The sequence below is a fragment of the Falco rusticolus genome, chromosome 1 (assembly GCF_015220075.1).
Source record: "Falco rusticolus isolate bFalRus1 chromosome 1, bFalRus1.pri, whole genome shotgun sequence".
NCBI classification, from domain to species: Eukaryota; Metazoa; Chordata; class Aves; order Falconiformes; family Falconidae; genus Falco; species Falco rusticolus.
Genome location: NC_051187.1, coordinates 36,410,505 through 36,433,215, shown reverse-complemented (window position 1 = coordinate 36,433,215; position 22,711 = coordinate 36,410,505). Strand labels below are relative to the sequence as shown.

The following is a 22,711-nucleotide window of genomic DNA, read 5'->3' as shown; positions in this document are numbered from 1 at the left end:
AAGTACTACGTAGTTATCTTTGTTCTTGTTGACATACTACTGCTAATTTATTACAATAGCATTGAGGACTATTCAAATATAGTGCCACATTTAGCAAAGCTATGTAGGAAATCGTATTTGAGTTCATGCTTGGAGAAATCCATTGTCGCTATAAATATTGCAGATAAATGGGATGGTGTCCCATTTTACAGTAAGTCTCTTGTCTTGAGAGAGCTAACGACCGGTCCGTGGTTGTACAGGGAGCCTGTATGAGTCTGGGAACTAATTGTCAGTAAAGACCAAATTCCCTCTTATGGACTGTTACTGGGACAGCAGATAGGTTTTTTTTGTACTCAAATGCTGGGGCTTTAATTCCCTTTGCAGTCCCTTTCATGGTGAAAAATAGTGAATTTTACTGTGTCAGTGGTATTGTGGAAACAACTGTCCTTCCAAGTAGTTCAGCCTTAATGGGATGGGGTGTTGCTGGTTTGTGGTGGATTTGTTCACTCCATTGATAGATGGGGATGTAACTTAAAGGTATTCAAAAGTGAGGTGGAATTTCTCTTTTGTCCTACTGGATTTTTATCAAGAGTCCTGGTAATTCAAGAAGGCCATCTTGTACTTTCTGAAGGTGACACTACTACTATTCAGTAATTCTAGGAGCCTGAGGGCTTATCTGGAAGTGTTACTAGTTTGCTACTTGCGCACAAATGTTTGAGCTGTTATTATCAGCTTAGAAGTCAAAACCAAAAATGTATTGTTATTTGGAGTACGCCACCAGTGCTCCAAGACTGTATGAATTTTCATAGATATCCTGTATCCTCCTAGTTTCTTTGCAGCTGTATTGACCATTTGACCATATTGAAATTGGTCAAAACAATATAAAATAACTTCATAAAAGTTTGGCTTGGAACTTGAATTTGTGCCTAGCAAAAGACTCGTCTCATCAGTACCTAGTAATGTAAAAACTAATTCTATGTTGTCAGTGAAGTTGCATTCTTTCATTAGAAGATCATCTGGTAATTCGACCTGGCTTTTAAAATCCATATTGTTCTGACTGACCAACCTCAAACCTAGAACTCAGGTAAATTTATATTTTCCACATCACAGTCCATCTCTTACAAAAGGTAGTGGTGGACTGCTTAGAAAGTAAGAAAGGTGAACATAACCAGAATGCTTTTAAGTTCAGGACAGATCGGGATTTACTCCTGAGGTGGCTGCTGCTGTGGATGTAGCCTCTGAGAGGTTTTTGTGGGACTCAAGCATCTGAGAGGAGGAACAGAATGAACTGGCTCTGCAGTGTGAGGGATCTAGCTGTCAGCAGAGTAAATGTAACGTGTCTCCGTGATAGGGGCCATCTGGAGATGGGGGAAGGAGTATGTCCGTTGAAAATGAGGCATTTCTATTGTAGTATTTTGGAGTGGAGAGAAAAATGATGCAGCACTTGAAGACAGAGGCAAGTGCTATGGGGTGTTGAAGTTCCGTTGTCTATTTACTTTCCTCCTTGTAAGTGTCTTCACATTAATTCTATTTGTTTAAATTAGTTTCTCTTCCGGTATCTTCTGTCCTTTAATATATCTTGACAAAACTTATATTGCATTCAAATGAACTGGGGAATGTTTGCCCAAAGTAATTTTTCTAATTGTAATTTCTTATTTGAAATTTGCTGTCAGTATGTTCAATATAATGTGTGTTTATTGATAGAAGTTATTTCTTCTCATTCATGTGGGCTGCCTAACTGATTCCTAGAAAATATAGGGGGATTTCCTACTGTGACTCATCTTAGAAGTAGCAGATGCTACATGCTCTCAAACTGTTTATGGTTGTTTCTGAAGTCTCAATAAATATAATTGAGTGTTGGGGACTCAAAAATATATTGGATGACCTTAATGATTACACACTGCTACTATTTTCCCCTTTTTAATGAGGATACTTATGTGAAATCTTTATAAAGGGTGCTTTCTTCCATTTGTGTTCTTTAGCAGTACTGTGAAAATGTGTTTCCATTTTGAAATTTCATTTTCACTCTGCTGTCACCAGGGAATGGCTCTAGCTGTAGTACTCTAGTAGGTCTCAGAGATCTTCCCCATCTTTTCTTTATTTTTTTTCATTTAAACACTCTTTAACCCCAGGGGTTAAAGTAATTCTTGAGCCCTATGCCACTCACAAGCAATTCAAGCACCAGTCCCTTATCAGAAGTAGATGCAGTCCCTGGCAGTGAGTCTGTGCTGCTGTAGAGTTTCTGCGTAGCTGCACATCTCAGATACAGGAGAAGTGAGTCTGCAAGTGCTGTGCAATTGTCAGCAGACCGACAACTTCAGTGCCTCTGAAGGGCTGAAGAGTATCTTATGGTGTAGCTTCATGTTTGATGTGGTCATGTTTGGGTGTGCAGCACCACAAGGTGGATGGGGTTAAAGATGCCAAGGAACTGTGCCCAGCTGGAATGTCCACCTGTAACTGGCATTTCTCTGCAAACTGGGAATCGAAGAGACAAGGAGCTGCTTGGGCTGGAGGTGCTGGGAATGCCTGCCCTGGAACACAGCTTCCCCTGTTCTGCCAGCTGAAGAGGCAGGGTGAGAGAGGAGGGTGGAGAAGGAAAGGACAGAGACATTTTGAAAGGATATCTAAGGGAGGGGCTCTCCTGCAAGCTGGATGTGCAAGATACAGAGCTCTGGCTTGCAGTCTTAAGGATCAGTTTTGGTTCCAGAGCTGTCCAAATAAAACCAACCTACTGTTTCAGAAGCTGTCGTGTCAGTTTCTTCCAGTGTGGAGGTCTGGATTCCCATGCAGGGAGAGATCTTGCCTGGAGGCACACAAGGTGCTCCAGAGAAGCCCCAGAGTGTCAGTGGAGTGCTGTCACATCCAGACCCACTTTCAAATCCAAGAGAACCATAAGGCTTGCTCTGTTCCGCAGTTGAGAGCAGCTTGCTGAGGTTAAAATATAAAGCTTTGGGGAGCAGCTGAATGGCCGGCAGCTGGGCTGTAGGGTGCAGGCCTCTGCAGCGATGCCCTTACCCAGCTTCTTTGTGTAGTAGAAGTTTAAGACCTGGAGAGATGTAGCTGTCTCATGTTTGGGGAATATTCCCTAAATTTGCTCCCTTGGTTGTCCAGGAAGTGTGGTGTTTGTCTCCTGGCTTGTCTTATGAATATATTTTAATGTGGGGCTTGTCAGGTTAGGGAGGTTGCCTGTCCTTGTGTTGGTAGCTGATATGGAAGTGAACAGAAGAACACGGGCTAGTGCAATGTTGTTAGAAGGGCAGCACTTTTGTTTGGAAACACTTAAATGAGTAGTGCTGCCTTATCTTCCTGGACACGCAGTGAAATATCGAAGGAAGAATGGAATTACATTGTTACTTGAGGTTTTAATGGGGAACTGGCAAGTCCTTTTAAGTGCTTTTCCTACTAGTCATCATACTGACTGGTACCTCCTCCAGATTGCAGAAATGGGCCTTTCCTGTAGTTACGGTAGAGTGAGCAAGCAACAGTTCTCAGTGGAAAACTGCAATGTTGCATTTGTAAGGAGAAGCCGATTTTGCAAAGCTAGACACAATTGGCGTTCCCAGCCCAAGGTTGCTGTGGGAAGTGGAGCAGGGAGGGGTGCTTCATCCCTGCTGTGCTGGGGAAAAGGGGAAGCCTGGAGCTGAACCTTGCTGCGGCATTGCACTTCCTTAGCAGAGCAAGATGAGAAGGAGGCAGTTCCTCTGTTTGGCTTCATTAATAGAGAGTTTAAGCACAGGATAGGTTTGCTCTGTAATCTCTTTGTACTCATATTCTCTGTGAAAGCGTGCTCTTGACTGAGGAGAGGTGTAGTTGTGGTTTTTTAAGTGTCTGTACCCAGCATAATTTCAAATTGTTTTGAAATATCTGTGTTTGAGTTTGAAAGAGAACTTCTTTGTTATTTGTTTCAGTGGGGCTTTGGTTTGTTGGGGTTTTTTTTTTCCAAGTGGGGATTTTTGTTTGGTGTTTGTATATATATATTTTTTTTCAAGTCACAGAATACTGAAATTTGGCTAGGTGAGAAATGTTCAGCTCTGCTGATGTATGTTGTTTGTATGCAAATATTTGGTGTTTTTTTCCCATAGTTAAACTTCAACAATGTTGATTTTTATGGTATTACGAGTATTATGATGAGAAAATCACAAAACTGTGTGGTTATTTGATGAAAAAGAACTGATCAGAAGAATTCAGTGCACTTTCCCCTAAAGGGTTTCCCTCCTTGGAGACAACTGCTTTAAACTTGTAAGATATATGTGTAAAATTCATGGTAGCTCTGGTAATCTTTATAAGGTATTCATTGTTGCTGTACTAGATTTAGTTATATATTTGTACTATTTATGGATTAGTTAGGAAGACAGAAAAGAGTTTTTTCTCTGTCTTCCTTCCTAGAGTATCCTATCCTAATGGAAGGAGTCACTGGATGCTCCTGTACAGCAGTGACCTTGGTACAGTTGACTTTCTGAAGCCCCCTGAGCTCCTTTAGGATTTTGGGCTGATGTGACCATAGAGTAAAATATTGAACTATCATTAATTTATTAGTTAATGCTATAATTTTTCATTCTTTTAATTTGTGGTAATATGCCCCAGTCTGCAAAAAAACCTTACTTCATTCATAGAGCATCTCAGCAGTCCCCAATTAAAAATATTTGTCACTTAAGCACTGTAGTGCGTAGAGAATATAGAATTATCATTTAGTATTTCAGTCAGCTTTTAATTTCTTCCCAAATATATAAATATATATAGTTTAAAAAAAATAACTGAAGAACTCTACTTTTCTGGCTAGGGTACAGGATTGGATTCTTTCACAGTTTTGCCACTAGTATCCCCTTAGGTTCATTATGCCTTAGATGCTGAATCCATAAAATAGGGCTGCTACTATGTACATGAGGCACCAAGAGCTAAAATAGTGCTGCAGACTTTCAAAAACTGGTAATTCTTTGATTTATTCATGAAGTGGGGAGCATAACTCTTGAAAATTTGATCAGATGCCAGTTCCCTTCAGTAGCCACTCAATTCAGAAACCTTTTTATAGCTGTGCAAACATCTCTGAAGACTGTTAGGCTTAATTAATGTTTAAGACTCTTGAACAGAACATGTCATGAAAAGGGAAGCTTTTCTAAGGGACCGTAGGGAGGCAGGCAGGAGTTTTGCTTCAGGGAATAGGAAGGCAAAGGACATACCAGCATTTAAGTAGAATAAGTTTGTATCTGTTCTCTCACGTAAAGATATCCTGTTTGTGTCTTTTAGAGAATTACTGTTATTCAGTGTGCTGAATTGACAGGCATGTATGCAGAAAATTTCACGTGGACTTTGTTTTAAATGTCTAAAGGCAGTTTTAGTATTAAAAAAATTATAGAATGGTTTTGTTTAAAATTATGTACCCCTCACAAAAAGTTTTTCTGTGGTGTGAGTATTGCTAAGCCTGATAAAATGGTCATGAAAACACTCAGTCAGGCAAAACTGCCTTGAATTTCTTCCACTGGCAAAACAAAACAATATTTATATTCTCTCAAGGGTCAAGGATGGTGACCGTTCCTCTGGGAAATTGCATCTTTTCTTTGTGCATAAACCTGTTATGGATCCTAAAATGAGTATTTTCATATGAGCACTGACATTTTCCTGCACATATGTTTTCTGTGTAATGCAAAACACTATCAAACAGCAGAAAACCTTTATCCTGCGAGCACGTTCAGTGCTTCTGCTGCTGTAGTAAGGTTGCATGATATTCTTTATCAGTAGAAGATTGTTTTCCTGTATTGAAAACTTGCTTAACAAATGTATCAAAAAACCCTCAAACCTTGTTTCCCTGCTCTACCTCCTCAACAGGTACTTCTTCCCCGAAGTCTAAACTATCAATGGTGAAATGTTAAGTGGAAAAGAAACTGTAATCACAAGATAGGAATGGTTGCGTGGATGTTTGTATATATTTGCCTGGACAAATATGATTGGATTATTTCTGGAGAATTTGCCTTAATATTGTAAAGTGTGTATTTTGTAGTTGTCTTGTACCTGTGTGAGATATGGGGATCTGTTTCCTAGAGGAATTTAAACTGAGTGTCCATACCCAAACAGGTGAAGGTATGGCATCGTTAACAGAGAAGAGAATGAAACATGGGAGAATGAGTGTTGCACCCAGCATTTGCGATGGGAGAAGGACTTCAGTTTGTCTTAATAGAAAGCAGAACTGGAACAGGCTGACATAAACGACTGACTTTTTCTGATTTAAGTCCAACAACGTTGCCTGCAGGGGAAAATACTCTTGGCAAAGACGCTGCTAGTGATGAAAGCTTTACTGTAACAGTTAAGCTTAGTTGTCTTTAGATAAAAACCTCATGTATTATTTAATCTTCAGTCAGGCTTTTTTTTTTTTCCTGGTTAAAAGGGTAACAAGTAGGGCATCAAGATCATATCAATGAATGAACTTTAGATGTTTTATTCAGCAAAAAGACCCTTTTGGTTTATGTTAAAAAGTTTAATGGCTTAATTGCATGAGATTTGAGATTATTTTATGATACTGAAATTCTACTACAGTCTTCAAAGACTACTTTGTTTACCCTTGCTGCCAAGGCAGAGTTTGCAGAAAAAAAGTAGTGGAGGACTTTTTTAATAGAAAATGGGGAGTTATTGTCAAAAATCAAACTCTGTAGCATAGACTTAATGTTAAGGATGCCCAGTCATGTCTGGTGGTCTTGATCTTTTTTTATTATTATTACTATTTTATTATTTTTTGTTTTCCTGCAAAGTCAGCCTTGATATGGCAGAGAGTGTAAATAAACTTGCTCACACAGTAATGTTAACTTGCAACTGTTTTATGTCAGTATCTGTCCACATAAAAAAACCTTTAAGTGGTCAAGTGATGCCTAAACATTTGTCTCTTGAAATCACTAGGCCGCAGCTACTCGAGTGGCTGTGTTTTAATCCAGAAGGGTGGAACTAGATCTGTTTGGTTTGTATATGTAGGGAACCTTGCAGCGTGGCTGCCCTTAGTTGTGCAAAGCTAACACTGGAGAGTGAGGAGAAGCAGGGTGCTGTGGTGCAGACTTGTCCCTGCTGGCTGTAGCTGCTCCAACACACCCTCGCTGCTCACCGCCAGCACTGCGCTGCAGCTCCTCTCTGCTCCAAACCCAAGCATCAGCTGGAAGAAAGTTCTTTAGATAAATTAGGAAATCATGGAGCACTGGGATGCTAAATGGTGGTATTTCTATTGGGTTAGCTTTGGCAATGGTCAAATGTAACTGCTTGCCAGTGGGGACCAGTACTGAGCTGCAGCCTTGTACGTGATGGGAGCCATGGAATGCTGGCTTGTGTGTTACTTTTGCTTGATATTTTGATTAGCGTATTATCCATAGTAACCAAACCTCAAATAATAACTCTTATTCCCAGAACACCCTTGGAATAAGTTTGACAGCTCCAAGGAGCTTTAGAAAGTGTAACTGGAATTTGTCTGTTAGACAAAAACAAATCTACAGAAGGAAAAAGTGACTTTTCCTTTCCTTGCGTATGTAAAACCTGTTGCCCCAGGAGTTTGCCACAGAAATAATGAATAAAAAGACTCTTGATCTATTTCATATCTTCAGCTGTTGTTCACACTCAACATTGCTGGAATATACTGAAGTAACATAACGAATAGAACTGTAATTTGGCGAGGATAATTTCTTACAAGGAACACTAAATGTGGCTTAAACCAGTTTTCATTACTAGTCAGGTTAACAAGAAGTTTGGAGTCAGATGGCAGGAGCAGGTGTGTGGGTTTTGTTTTTCTTCAAGGAAAGAAAACGGAATGAACTGAGGAGGTTGTAGAAGTAAACGTGCTGGATTGCAATAAGAGTCTGACAGGAATTTATTGTCAAACTCTGGATCAAGAAAAGAGAACTCTTGAAGTACATCTATAGGGAAATGGTTATAGCATGCAGGTACTAGTTGCAGGGGGACTAGGGGGTGTGTGTGTGATGAACTTGGATCTTATTATGAAGATGCTGAACTCATCTTCTCAGAGGCGGGAACAAAGGCCCATTGAGTAGCAAAAGTGAATAACCTACATACAAAGGATGTGCTTCTGGGTTTTTACTTGAGCACTGGTCTTAGGCAGTCTTAAAAGTTTGGGGTTTTTTGGTTGTGTTTTTTTTTGTACTTTAATACTGGTCTTAGTTGTCTTCTGGCTGAGATGGAACTGTTCTGTTTTCCACTGCCATTATCTGAGCTTTTAGTTTAGAGCCTTGCATTCACTATTACAAATCAGTGAATTCATTAACTGAGAAGGGTTTGTTTCTATATGCAGTATAGAAACACATAATATTTTTTTGTTTCTATCTATCTGAATTAGCTGTTCTACTTTTCAGTTGAAAATTGTTACCTTTTGGCTACATTCCTTGCTCTACCTCTTCTCAGAGGGCAGAAGAAAGGACAGCCTTGTCACGTGCTCTTTTTCCCATTTTGTTTAATGCATCATTACCCCTTCTTTATCCCCTATGTAAGCTGGCTTTATTTTCAGTTTACCTTCATGTTGATGCTTTCCCCCACATCTAATACTTCTATTTCTTTTTCTGTTTTATTTCTGTAGCCTTTTTCATGTATCTGATGGGGGATATTGTATTTGAATAATAAGATATCTCTGATCCTTAATTTCTGTTGTGACATTAGTACTTTTGGCATGGCTTTCTGTCATTGTATTTATGCATCCTGGCACTCCATTTGCCTTTTTGACTGCCTCTGCACACTGAACAGATGTTTTTGGAGAGCTGTCTACAGCAACCCCCAGGTCTTTTTCCTGTGTGGTTACAATTAATTTAAAATTCAGCAGTGTGTGCGAGTAGCTGAAAATATTCCTGCTACTGTATGCTACCCTACTTTTGTAACAAATGCATTTCATCAGCCACTGTTCTGCTTCTGACTTCTTTCAGCTTTAAGCCACTCAAGGTGGACGTGGCTGTTTGGTTTTAACATAATGATTTATGTTAAAATTCATCTCTGCTATGAATTAAGGTTATCTACAGGATAAGTGACTGAAACTTACTTGGTGGTGTTAAATTTAATATATATAAATCTATGTCATTTTCCAGGTGCCTTCTCAAAAATAGCAAACTACTAAATGGTTTTCTTGGTGACAATTCAAAATAGTAACTTATCAATAAAGCAGAAATAAAACTCAATCGTATCTTACAGCAGTTTGTAAATGGTCTCTTCTTCCTATGCAGTGTTTGCCAATAAGCCTACATTTTGTTGCTTCTTAGCCATTGAACACGCACATTCCCATATCCCTGCCAGTTCCTTGGTTGCTGCTAGTACAGATATAAAGATATTTCTAAATTATTCTTTAGGGTAAGGTCTTTCTCCATTTTCTTTGATGCCCTGTTCTGTTCTATTTTCTTGTTTTGGTAATGCCTCTGATCTGAATTTCTTTTGCCTGTTTCCTCTTGCTCTCAAATGTCACTGTAAATGGCTGCCATTTATATGGCACCTTTATCAAGCACCTCTCTGTATCTGCAGCCACTTTCCCAGATTCTGTCACTTCTTATTTTTGTGCAGATGTGCAATAATCTGATGTGATTTAGGTGCTTTGCATAGACGTTGGGCCAGCAGTTAGTAAATTTGACCTTCCCCATATAATAATTTTCCTTCATTGACTGTGTAAGTCTTAAGATGTTTTCATCAGGTAGCCCAGTGACCAGAGAATTTAAATTAAGCTTTGGTAACAGTGGTGTCTTTTGAAAGATCAGATTTTCATTATTGGAAACTACAGCAAACAGGGATGCACTCCATGTGTTTGCTAAAAGCTTTTCTGTTTGGTTGGAAGAGGACTGCTTCTTGCCTTATCTGTTATGTTCTTAGCATAACATATTGCACTACTAAAGTATCTCATAAAATACTCTGTTGCCATGGTGATCTACCTTCCACTTTTCCTTAAAGGACGCACTAGGTCCTGGGAGACCAAGTCTACTTTCTTTGCCTGTGAGAAGATTAGTCCCATCCCTTATTTTAGCCTTATTTCTGTCTTGTTTTCTTGAGGACACCAGGTAGGTTTTGTTTACTGATATTTTTTTTCTCTCCGGATTTAATGTTCTGAAACACTAAATCTTAGTACTTTAAAACTCATCTGGGGACATGCCTGTACATAAGGATGCAATATCGAAACTTGCATTTTTAATTTCAAGTGGAAAAATGAAATTTAAGCATAGATTATTTAAAATTAGAATTAAAGTCAGTTAAAACTGTATATTGATTATTTGTGACTGCAGTCACACACACACAAACACACACACACACAAAAAAAAGAGAGAGCGAGTATGCTGAGGGGACAGGTATTTGCCAGTTTGCATATCCTAACCCAGGTGGCTGTTTCTCTTCGTGCTGCCTGCCTCTGCTGATCTCCCTTCAGTTGAAACCAAAACTGTGTTTGTCTGGAGGAGGCTCTGAGCTGCCCTGCAGAGTGCTGGCTGTTCATGAGCTGAGTTAATCTTACACGTCTGATTCCAGTGCCCCAATAAAGCAAACTTTCCCTCTGCCTCCAGTTCTAATTTAAAACATTATTTTTTTTTTTTTTAGTTAAAACTGCTAGAAATCTGGATTAAAGCAACATTAAAGGCTTGTCGTGCCCAGATAAATGCCAAGAAAATAAAACTTCAGGCTGAAATCCCAGACCTGGACCTCTCCATTATCCAGTTAATGTAAGAGTCTGAGTGCTGTCTATTCTTTGGATGGGAAAGGTGGCACGATATGCTGAGATGTAATTTCAGTCTTAACTCAGAATTTTGTCTGCTAAAGCAAAACAGTTGTTTCAGTTCAGCAGTCTATTTTTTCTCCCCCTTATCTTCCCCTCAGTTTTACTCTCAACTTGTAATTGATATGCTTGACAATATATTGAGGTTTTTCTTTTTTTTCTCTTCCCCGCCCTCCCCCCCCACATCTGTGTCATCTCCATTATGCTCTCCTACCTTGTAAGGAGCCATTCATCATCCCTGATTATACCATCATTCACTGGGGGTTTTCTTTCTGTCTCAACAGCCTGCTCTGTGAGTCGGAGAACACAGGATTTCTGAGTTCGGTGTTGTCTTTGAGGCAATTGCTGTATCCTGGTGTCTTATATAGCAGCATATTAGCAACACAATTATTTTCTTAGCTTACTTGTCAAGTACAGTGAATTAGCAAAAGGTGGTAACAGTGTATTAATTACAGGAAAATATAGTTGCCTCCTGAAGGGGTGACTGCAGCACTCCACTGGTGAGCTGCCACAATCTTCAGTAACTACCCAGGAACCTGCTCATGGAGAGAAGTGTGTGTAGGCTTCAGAATGAGGTGTTAAATTCATTGTCTTTTGATAAATGGGTGGCCTGAAATTACCACTTTCCTTGAATATCTTAGTGACTGCAGCTCCAGTGGAGATACTCCATTATAGCCTCATTTGAGGGTTTTGGCAGCGCACGCATAAGCAGTTCCTGCCCCTGGCTGTTTATTCCTGCTTGCATGGATAAATGTGAAATGGGGCTGGGGACCAAATCCGGTCAGAGAACAAGCCATTTTTGCTGGGTTGTTAATTGTCTGGATCAGCTTGTTGATTGAGTGGGTGTGGGGTTGTACAAGTGGCTGTGCTAGCATGATGGAGAGGGAGGCTGCTGCTGAAAGCAGTTCATTAAACGCAGATAGAAATTCTGTCTCTTGAAGTCCTGGATGTCTTTCACGCCTTGCTAAATTAAGATGGAGTTATCCAAAGCAGCATGGACAAGCATGGATATATAATACAGTTAAGTTACAAGTTAAGTTATATCTGAATTAGTCAAAACTGCAGAGCTGTACTCTAGAATCCCAAACTTCAGTTTGGAGAGTGTAAATACAGGAAAACTCCTGGAGCCATACCAAAATATTACTCCAGTGTTCTGGAGTAAGTCTGATGCAGTGATACTTGCCAGGCTTTGCAGAAGGTCTCAAGCAGTTTCAGAAAAGGGGCAGGGGGGAAGTGGTGGTCAGAAATGTGCATTAGTGATGCAAGGTGCCTTTGATCTGGATGAATACACGTATTTGCATACTCATTGTGTAGTGACATGGCAGTGGAAAGGCTTCTGTAGCATCTTAAACTACTGAAAAGGACTTGAAGGAAATGAGGACAGCCTCCTACACCTATGACAGTATCTATGCTATTTCTCCATTCATCCAGTGAGGATTACATTTTATTCCTGCTTCTTCTTGAAATAATCAGTGTACAATGCTTGATTTTGAAGGGGTAACAAGATATTCTACGCGAAGCATGCTGTAGATAGTGAATTTACGTAATGTTAAAGCTTTTCTCTTAAACTAGTAAGTATCAGATAACTAGACGTTTTGTTTCTTCTCTGAGCTGAGATCCTGATGGCTGCTTTTAAAGAATATAAGACAAATATGAAGCCTTTCTTGAACCTTGTCAGGTGATGGAAGAAATGCATGCTCTTTTTCGGAATAAGCAACAGTGAAAGTGAAACAACATTCCCTGCCTTCTGTATGTCCAAAACCTAAATTACTTGTATACCTTTTTTTAGTGGAGTTATTGAAGGACTGAATCAAAGTCCTCTTTAACCTTTCCACAAATGCTGTGATTTTTCTTCCGTATTTTAACAAGTAAATTTGTGCATGTGTATTTTAAAATGGAACATATTTTTCCTTTATTAAACTACATTCAGAAAAGAGCTGCTGGAGGTGCAAGGAGAGATGCAAACCTGAATGTGACCTTAATAATATAAATGTTCCTCCAAGCATATTAGTAGTATTTGTGGGTCAGCTCTCCATAAAATATAATTGCCAAAACCAAGCTGTGAGATAACAGCAGTATTTGTGCTTTTCCTTAAGTGAACTTGTGAGAAGATAGAGGAAACTTGTGTCTGTAGATCTGTTCCTAAAATAGAAAAAGCTATGAAGAAACCTCTGGAGATCTGGAAATGTCACAGAACAAACTTACTAAAGCAAAACGGACCAGCAGTAACTAAGAGAGGTACCCAGTGGTTTTTGCTTATAGTGCCGTGGTTCAGGTCTCATGCTTCCAGGTACAGCAGGACTCAGGCATAGGGCAGGATGAGGAGTAAATACCTGTTGAAATACTGTATTTTTTTAGTTTGTATGACCAAGGATTATAACTTATGTTGCTCACTGATTAGTTTATAACCCTGTGAGATGGGTAAGAGCTTCAGCAAGTGGCAAGGGTTTTTCTTTTGTGCATGGTCCTTTCCCAAGAGCTTAGTGCAGTGCTGGCTTGTGTAAACCCTGTTAGAGAGTGGCTGAGAATGTGCTTGCAGGTGAAGGAGTTACTTGAGCAGCATTTGTTTGTTGTTGAGGGTACTCAGTGATGAGTAAATCACTCCAGCTTGTAGTGTTGAGGTACTGCAGAAATGAGTAACTTGGAAAGGTTGCATATATTTATAGATTTCATACACTTACTTGCTTTTATTTATGTCTTTAAGAGATCTTGGGTGATTTATTTTATGAATGTTCAGTTGGCCAGAAAACCAGCTTCCTATTTCAATGTGTGTGATAGGTAAATTAGCCAACACCCCCCAACCCCGGGGGGGGGGGGGGGGGGACCCACACACACCCCCACCCCACCCCCAAAAAACAAAAAACCCCAAACCCAACCCAGTGCTCTCTCCCCAGCAGACGATTATTCAGCAAGATTGCCACCCCAGTTCTTTCTAATCTGCAAACCTCTTATTTTGTTTGTAGTTGCTGTACTCTTTGAGTGACCTTGAACAGGTTTTGTTTCTCATTTTAACAGCTTCTGTTTTCTAAAGCATGGACAGTACTGGCTTCAAAACCTCTGAGGGACAAAAGTACATGGAAACCCTTAGAGGGATCCCAGGAACAAAAAGACCACCAAACCTCTTGGTGTGTCATCCTCCCTGATGCGTACTCCTGGCCTGCAGAGCTTTATCCTGGCTTTATGCACCAAATAACTGTTAGCTTCACTGAAGCTGCCTGGGAAATTAAATGCCTGTGGTTGTAAAACAGGCTGTTGGACTGTTTTATTAGTGTGTTGTGTAAAGCTGGATGCTCTCATGGTGTGTGGTGTTATTTGTGGATGGTTTACTGTATTATGGCAGATAAAAATGTATTTGGTCCTTTCATGATTCTGTGATAACTGCTGCATGTAAATAATTGCTGTAATTGTCATAAAGATGTTAAAATGATCCTAAAGAAGAGGTATCCTCAAGAGGGCCATATTATAAGCACGTATGATGCCTGACAGAGCAACTTTTCAGATCTTTTTGAATCCTGAATAAAAGCAGCACAGTATCTCTTTCCAGATTTTCAGCCATCTAGTACTCTATTCATAGAGGATAAAAAATCTCTTCTTATACACAATTACTATTGATAATAATGATGTTTTGGACATTAGACATCTGTATTTCACTTCTGTGTGTCTTTTATTACTAGCCATAAAAATACATATGCTATAAAATAATAAACCTAGAAAGCCAGTGGGTGAGTCATGTAATATTAATGACTGATTCTCTCTTGGCTGGTATGTGCTAGATTAGGTTTTTCTTTTAATAATAGTATTCCCACATGAAATGAAATTTTTGTCAGTTTTTAAAAATAAGCTTTTTCATGTTTAATTCCATTCCTGAAGCAGACTTTAAACACCTGAGTGAAACAGGTGCAGCCATTTTTAATTATATGAGTGTGGAAAAAATTCCTGTTATATATGTTAATGTTTGCAGTTGTGCCTGTAAATAGGTCAGGAAGAGAGCTGGGTGTGTTGGGAGTCAGTCACTGGGGGCAGACCGAGCCAAAATGGTGAAGTAGTCAAAAAGGCTATTTCCTAAAGCGTTATCTCTGGTTGGCACAGAGGAGGCAGGAAGGAAGGAGGTCTATAAAAGGAGAAGTGTATAGTTGGGAGAGATTCATGGGGCTAAGAAGGGTGGGGGCAGCGATGTATAGTGGGGAAGTGTAATGCAGAGAAGACCAGACATCCTGGGGGGAATACACTGGAATGTTGTGCTTTCTCTGCTGCTGCTTAAACCAGCAGCAGTGTGAGGTTAGGATTCAGTCTAAACCTTTATCAATGGAGAGGATGAACAACATACACTGCACTGTGCAACTCTCTTCAGAAATTAAGAGGTTCAGGGTTTTCATTAATATTAAGTGCATAATGAAGTTCCATGGATTGTCTTAGAATCGTGAAGGACATACCTCAAATTTACCTTCCTCTGTCTCTTCAAACAGAAGAAAGAAAAATTTAAAAAAGATAATCACAGTTTGGTTTGTTGTGTGAAGTACTCTGACGCCCCATGGTCAGAGAATCTCTCTCTCCCTCCTCTGTGATGAATGCAGTCTGCATCTGTTTTCTTTTTGTTTACGACCTACTGCACGACTCTCTTTTTGGCCAGTTTTGCTGTGATATAGCTTCCAGAAAAATCACTGAGTTATGTTTTCTTGCAAGAAGAGAATAAACAGGTTTTTAAGTAGAAAACTATTTTTCAAAGTCAGCTAGTGTTATGACAAAAATTACGTAGATGCACTAAGACACCATTACATTAAAGGATCTTACTCGTTGTCTTCTGCTTACATAATGAAATCACTTTTTGGCCCTTATGATATCACAGGCTTTTCATATGTAAATATATACATGTATCTCCTCTAAAACACACCTTTTCCTTGGGTAGCACAAAGCAACTGTTCAGTAGCATAATTATATGTCAGCTTCCATTAAGTCGAACTGTTCCCTGCAGCTTCTGTCTTACTCTAAGGGACAAATCCGAAGTCATGCCATTTAAGCTAATGATATGAAAACTAATTTTTAAACTCATAGAAATTTTATATGTTCAGAGTTTTTGTAATAGTCACTTCCCACATCTCAGAGAAACTGAGCTTGAAATGCAGAGGGAGGTATGTGTGCAGCCTCATTGTGTGCTTATTTAAATGATCTGGTGGTCACTGATTGCTTTAGTGTCAGCGGTGTTGATCCTACAGTTTTGATTTGTAATGCAGGTGAGCAGTAGGTCAGTTCTCAGTACAGAATCATCTTGGACAGTCTAGGGAACAGATTTATCCGTTTGCTGTCTTTTTTGTTTGATTATGTGATGGTCAAAATATAAACTGTTTAAAAATATCTAAAAATAGCTTTAAACCACAAAATGGATACAGTTTCTTGGAAGCCATTACATTAATAGGTAGGAAACTCTGAGCGTTCTGGTGTCTCATCTTTCATAAACAAATTTGATGACTTATTTTTGCCTCTGAGTAGCACACAGCATAATAGTCATGAATTTATAATTATCTAGAGCTCACTGTCTTTTAAGCAACATGATGATGAGCTTGATAAAAATGCTACAGAAAAAATCATGACCCGTATGTGATGTGTTAGAGATGTATTGATGAGAAGATAGGAAGAAATTTATATTTCTCTGTATGGTGCTGTTTGGGCTTATGTACATTAGGATGTAGAATGATTCATGTATTTTTCCTCCCTTCCAGATGTACTACTGAATTATTTCAAGTGTGCCATGATGAAATACTGAGAAATTTTGTTCAGAGCAAGAAGCCTTTTTCTTTTACCTACACAAGGTTTATTTCATGACTCTGTTTTTAATCTTCTCAAATAAACCTGCAAAATTCTAGTAACGCACTCTAGATTTTATGATAAAATACACATTCTGACCAAAGAAATGTGATAGTGTTAATTACCCTTAAACAAAATAAGGACATATATATTTTCATTAAATTGTTTTAAATTTAACTGGAAAATTGTTGAGAAGCATCACCCAGTGTCTCATGCTGTGAAGTTTTGCTTTTTCGTTACATATCTGTTGTAAAGAACGGTGCTGTTTGACTTTTTGAAGGAAGCCCAGGCTTTACCCCGTGATCTTGGGTAACTAGAATGACACATATTTAGCAAAGCAAAGAGAGGGTAATGGGCTTGGCTCTTGCCTGTAAGGACAAGTGTCCAGGTACTAAGAAATGCTATAATATCTTTTATTTCAGTTTGTTCTTAATATACCACTTGCAGTCAAGATTTGGGCGTATCAACTTGTTTGCTACTTTTGATGACTGTCAGAATTGGGTTAATCACCTTAGTTTTTAACCCATTCCTAGTAGCTTTCTCACAATTTTGTCATCAAAAACATCATGTAATTATTTTTTTGACAGCTGTAAAATTTTCAAAACACGAAAACATCTGCAGCAGGATAGTCAAAAACATATGTCTTTTAAAGTCATTGGCTGCATTTTGAGCTGTGTGGGTATTGGGGGAAGGCTGCCTGATACTAACTTTGTTGTTAGAGATGTTCCTAGGTTCCTTGAAGAGGGAAAAACAATGCAAACAAACCCACCCCTCCTTTTTGCTCTATGGACAATAGCAAAGCAGGGCTGTTCCTGGCAGTAGTTTTGAGCCTCTGTTGGGGAACCTGTCTAAAAAGAGACACTGGAATTTTGAGCTGGAAAACTATCTGATACCACATTTCCTTCTCTTTGTGCTGTTGCTATACTGTGAACACAGCAGATAATGTTTGCAAACATTTCTGGTTCGTAGGTAGTGTAATTAACTAGAGTTGTATGAAGTCCTTAGTAAGTGGTGTTCTTTGTTACGCATCTGGGGGGGAAAAAAGGTTTTATTGTCGCAGAATGGTCTGTAGGTAAATGTTATTGGGGAAGACCACCTTAGTTGTCAGAATTCTTTACCTACTTTCATAGAGGGTTGTGGGTATGAAGGGGTGATTATTATAGAGAAAAATTACAGATACCCTTTTAAAGCCAGGTTTAATACCTCAGAAGGCCTATGCAGTGCTCAAAATTGAGGACTATCTGTTGACCTAAATGAGCGTATCAGAAGTCTCTCAGATGTATTCCTCCTTGTTCTGTTCCTGCTTTTTTAAGCAACCATTGGATGAAAATGTGAAAAGCAACAACAGAATTAAGCACTCTATTTCACAGCTTTTAAAATTCTGTGGAGTTTCATGAAGCAAATAGTAGGACTAATAGTGCTGATTTGGATCAGGTGCAGAGAAAAGATGGCATTTAGCCTTTGAACAGTAGGTTTGGAAGAGGATGTTGCTTTCAGAATAACTGTTACCTTCATTTTCTTCTAACCTGTGGTAAAGTTTATCCAGGAAGGATGGCTGAACTTTCTGGAACATAAAAACATGGTGTCAGAATTCAGGGTATCAATAGTTGCAGCTCTTCATGGTGTGTGCTGCTGCGTGCGTTTGTCTTGCAATCACTGAATTCCTGTCTGTTGTGTTTAGCTCCCAGGGTATCTCCACAGCACAATTCAGAGTAATGTTACTTTTAGGAAAATTAGAGGATCAGTGTAATTTTTTAGCTTGTATATTGTGCTATTTCATGTTCATAAACAAGAACTTTTTTTTTTGGTAGATGAGTGCCATAGATGCCACTAGTTCCTCACTCCAGTGCCTAATAACTCTGAAATTACTGAAGCTTAATGTCATTTATAAGGTCTTCCTGGAGTTCAAGGAGAAAGATAATGTACAGGTGGTTTTTTGATCCATTTGCGTTCTGCCATATCTTATAATATCTGGTGTCTTTGCCAGGAGAACTTCCTCTGAACACAGCTGGTACCGATTCCTTTGGCTGGTGTGTTGCTTGACTTCATACTTGTTGAAACATTCCATACAACTAAAACTAATTGTTTGGGGTTTTTGCTTTAAGTCCACTGGTTTTATGTTTTTAATTGTTTTAATAAATTTATTTTCTTATTCTTGACACATGAATGCTAGTCCTAGAGGAGTTGCAAGTGGAACAATGTTTCCTTTAAAACTCCTGCTTCTAATCAGGTAAAAAAGTTGCTTCAATGAAGGCATGTATCTGCAATAAGACCTGCAAGTTACTAGTTTAATTTCATATCCCCAGGGCACTGTGTGCAGTGATCACCTTAGTCAGTTCTGATTCAGGGGGTTTTATTAGCATGAGTAATCTTGTTAACTCTAAATGACCTGATGCATGTATGAGCACTGGAGAATGCTGAATCAAAGTACGTCTGTGTCAGGGTGATACTTGAAGTGGATTGCGGAGCTGAACACGTGGCAAAAAAGAATTCTCGCAGTTGTTTTTAGAAGTTGTAGGTAGTGAAGAGCTTTAATTGCATCCAAATATTATGCAAATGTTAATAAAAATGGTTTGTGTAATTGACTTGGATGTTCTGGGAAGTTATTTCTTTGAAAAGCAGAGCAAAAAAGGTACTGTAGGAACTAGCTTATGGGTCTTGGCTGCTAACTGTATGACTGGGCACCTTTTGTGCTTATGTTCTGGTTACATTATACACCTTTCTTAGCAGGCTGTGTCCTGATTCCTGAACCCGATCCACCCGCCACGTGCCCTCAGGGAGCACTATCCTGATACCTGCAGAGTGTTTTCCAATACTCAAAAATATTTTTCTTTGCTACTGAAGGTCACTGGGTACATTCCAACTCAGTTACATACAAATTGGATCATTTTGCAAAAAGAAATTTGCAGAGAAGACATGGGGGGGCTTGCTGCTTCTAGGCCAAAGTTAAGTCTTTTCTGAGTTTCTTGGAATCAGTGATAAATTTAAGCAAACAAAGGCTGTAGTCCAGTTGCTTTTTGTATACACTGTCATCAGACTTACAAGTGGCTTGAATTTATATACCAGATATGTTTATCTGACTGTTTTAAACATTAAAATAAACTAAGTGCTAATATACTGGGGAAAACCCCCATTTGTTGCTTTCAGCTACATAATGCTAGCTGGAAAGTAATTCTTAACAATCAAAGACATTACAGTGACAGACTCTTGAGCCTCCATATTTTAAGCTTTTCTCAAAAAGCCAAAGTACCCACTTCTGCGAAGTAATAGACTCTTCACCCGAGATTGTGGTCTGCAGAATTAGCTGCAAAAGCACAGGGTGAAGTGTGTGTATGGCCTTGAAAGCTAGCCATATGTAGCAATTAAAGAGAACAAAAAAGCTCCAACTTAACACAAAAAAATCCAACCAAAACCCAGAACTCAAACGAAACAATATAAGTTTGTGTGTGAGGACTGCAGTGGAACTTGAGCATGTGCCTACTTTGAGCTCAAAAGGTTTTTATTTGGGACAGTTTTTATCAGCTGAATCTGTCTGAGAATTTCCTTCTTAATGTTGTCTTCCAGATTTTTGGAGATTTTGTAGAGAGTGAAGTGTGTTTGTCATTCTTGGGAAGAGAATTCTGGTGTAAAATTTTCCTCCCGAAAATATTAATCTAAAAATGAACGCACGAGCTGTGTCACTGCTGTGCCCTCCTATGAGTGGAATCTGCTGCTGTTCCACCTCGTTCCCTGTAGTTTGTTTTTCTTCTTGAACTGGAAAACTGTCCTTGTTTTGGGAAGTACCATGGTGTAGTTGGGAACTAAAACTAATTTTGTGTATTCCTGTACACATTTGAAACAGGCCTGTAGTGTTGTGAGACACAAGTCAAGCTGTGTTTTACAAGCCATACCCTTACACTTTATGGGAGTGAAACAGAGATGCTTGTAGAGTGTGGGAACTGCTGTGTGTATTGGATGCACTGTGAACTGAGGATGCTGGGCAGGTTGCCAGTTGTTTAGTGAACATGACAAAGAAGTAAATATCTTGAATTTTCTGATGCCATGCTCTGCGAAGACATCTCATTAGCAGTTGTAATATTTGAGTTCTCAAGTATAACTGTCATCTTATACGTGGACGTAATTTTAGATCCATGGAATATTGGGAAATGTGGGTAGTTGAGCACTTTTGAAAGGCACTTCCAGTTGTGTTCTGTTGCTTCCTCTGTACTGAGGTTTTTTCTGTTGTTATCAGTGTATATAACCGGTTCTCACCTGGAGATTGTAGTTGGTAGCAAGAAAATTTTTGTGCAAACATATGTAGCAAAAGCAGTAACGCATGGTTTTTGAATGTGAGGGTTGCTTATGATTGAGGGCACTTTGCTTTTCTTTAAACTGGTGGGAGAATAAAAACACTTTGTTTGCTGTAGTAGTGAGACTTGTTGAGCGTTATGCAGGGTCCAGTCTATGAGTAGCCCACAGGATGCATCACTAATTTACCATTCCTTGTTCTTAGGCAGTAGCATGCTGCTATCTACTTCCTGGCCTGACTGTTCAGATATTCTCTGCCATCATTTTCTGGTGAAACTCCATGATAAGACCTGCTGTTGTCTTGCCTCAGCCACTAAAACGCCAGGATATTGTGTCATTTAGTGTAAGTGAGGAGTAGAAAATCCTTGAAACACTATGATAAAATGGCAATGGGCCAGAACTACAGCAATAACAACCCACTCCATCCGGAGGGGTTTACTTTGGCTGGATTGTGTTCCTAGGCTTTTGTGTTTGAAGGGTGGGAGAGGAGGGGAGTAGTACAGCGAACTGCTCTAAGCAGGGTTGCTTCATTGATTTAAGAACATAATCATCTTGCACTTGTAGTTTTCAGTGCAGTTCTGCAGCATTTCACCATCGCTTTGGGCACTTCTGTGCTGGGCAGGCCACAAGTTGCCTGGTGCATTTCCCACAAAGACCTGGATTTTAAAGTAACCAGTGATTTTACTTTCCTCTGCCTGTGACGTGACGGAAACAGAGTCACTGCCATATAGATATGTCCAACATAACACTGTTTTCCCCAGCTGTCGCTGGAATAGTTGTAGGCCTTTTAAAAACTAGTTTTCTTTCTGGTTTTCATAATATGTTCTGTAATCTTCATTAGAGAATTATTTCTCAGAGAATCTTTTAAATATTTTTCTTAGTATTATTTCTGATGCTGAGTTTGCTCTCAAGAATTCATCCTATTTTTCTAGCCCCTTACAGTATTTCAGAAATGGAGCACAAGAAGTTTTTCATCCAAGACAGGGATTTTTCACTAGTAGCTGTTGATTGAAAGCTTTAATTTCTAGGTAGGCAGTTTGAGGCATCGCCAAATGGCCTTGGCTGAACAAAATGCTGATCTCCCAAACTCTGAAAATCTTGAGTCACTTGTCACTTCTGTAAGCCACCACCAGTGTGACTAACGCTGTTTTCATTTGTGATCTTCAGAACATGCAGAGTCTCAAGTGCTGCTTTAGGTGTGTTATTTGGAGGATGAAAAGTAGAAATCAGGCTTCTAGTAGAAAAGGTTTCTTGATGTGTTAATTCGGTAGTTTAACTGAAGGAACTTGCTTAAGTTGACCATAGCTTGAACTTTTTTTTTCCCTAGTGATTGCATTCAATTCCAAGAATGCTCTGCCATTGTTTAAACCATCTTTATTTCAGTCTTCATGTATCTAGAAGAGAGTTCTAATATTGAGAATTTGTGACCTTGCCAGCTTACCTCAAAGCAGTATGATTTGTATCTTTTTCTGGTTTGTGCTGTCCCATGCCTGAATCGCATGTCTCGTGCTGTAATGTCGTTGTGCAGAGGATTCTTGGGGTTTGTACCAAGAGGCACTGCAGGCATATATGGAGCAGTTGGTATCATGCTCAGATCAACAGGATTCAAATTACTCAATACACTTTCCATCATAAGTTTTTCTGATAATCGCTACTAGAAAATAATAGTCCTGCTGAGAATATTTTCTTATTGTACACCTCACTATGAATGTCTGTCCTAATTGGAGAATGACATTATTACTTGGGGCTTAACTTTATATATTGACATTTAGTTTCCCATTTTAAATACTAATTCATCCTTGAATATTAGAGCTGCACAGCCTTTATTTATGGCAGAGAAATTCATTCGGCTACAGATGGCTAAATTGTTTTCTTCATTGGCTTATTTTTATTGTTCTAAAGGCAAACTGATTTTTCACCTGGCTGAAG

General features: G+C 39.1%; 1 protein-coding gene across 4 annotated transcripts in view; it reads left to right on the top strand.

Moving 5' to 3' along the window:
- The window catches only part of TAOK3 (TAO kinase 3), a 93,918-nt gene that overhangs the window by 17,421 nt on the left and 53,786 nt on the right, over positions 1-22,711 (top strand). For 2 of the 4 annotated variants that reach the window (XM_037392251.1, XM_037391977.1), the window contains exon 1: positions 9,979-9,989. The exons of the other annotated variants lie outside the window; for them this stretch is intronic. The gene's annotated coding sequence lies outside the window, so the exon portion shown is untranslated. Of the gene's footprint in view, positions 1-9,978; positions 9,990-22,711 lie in introns of those variants that run through there. 4 annotated transcript variants of the gene reach the window in all.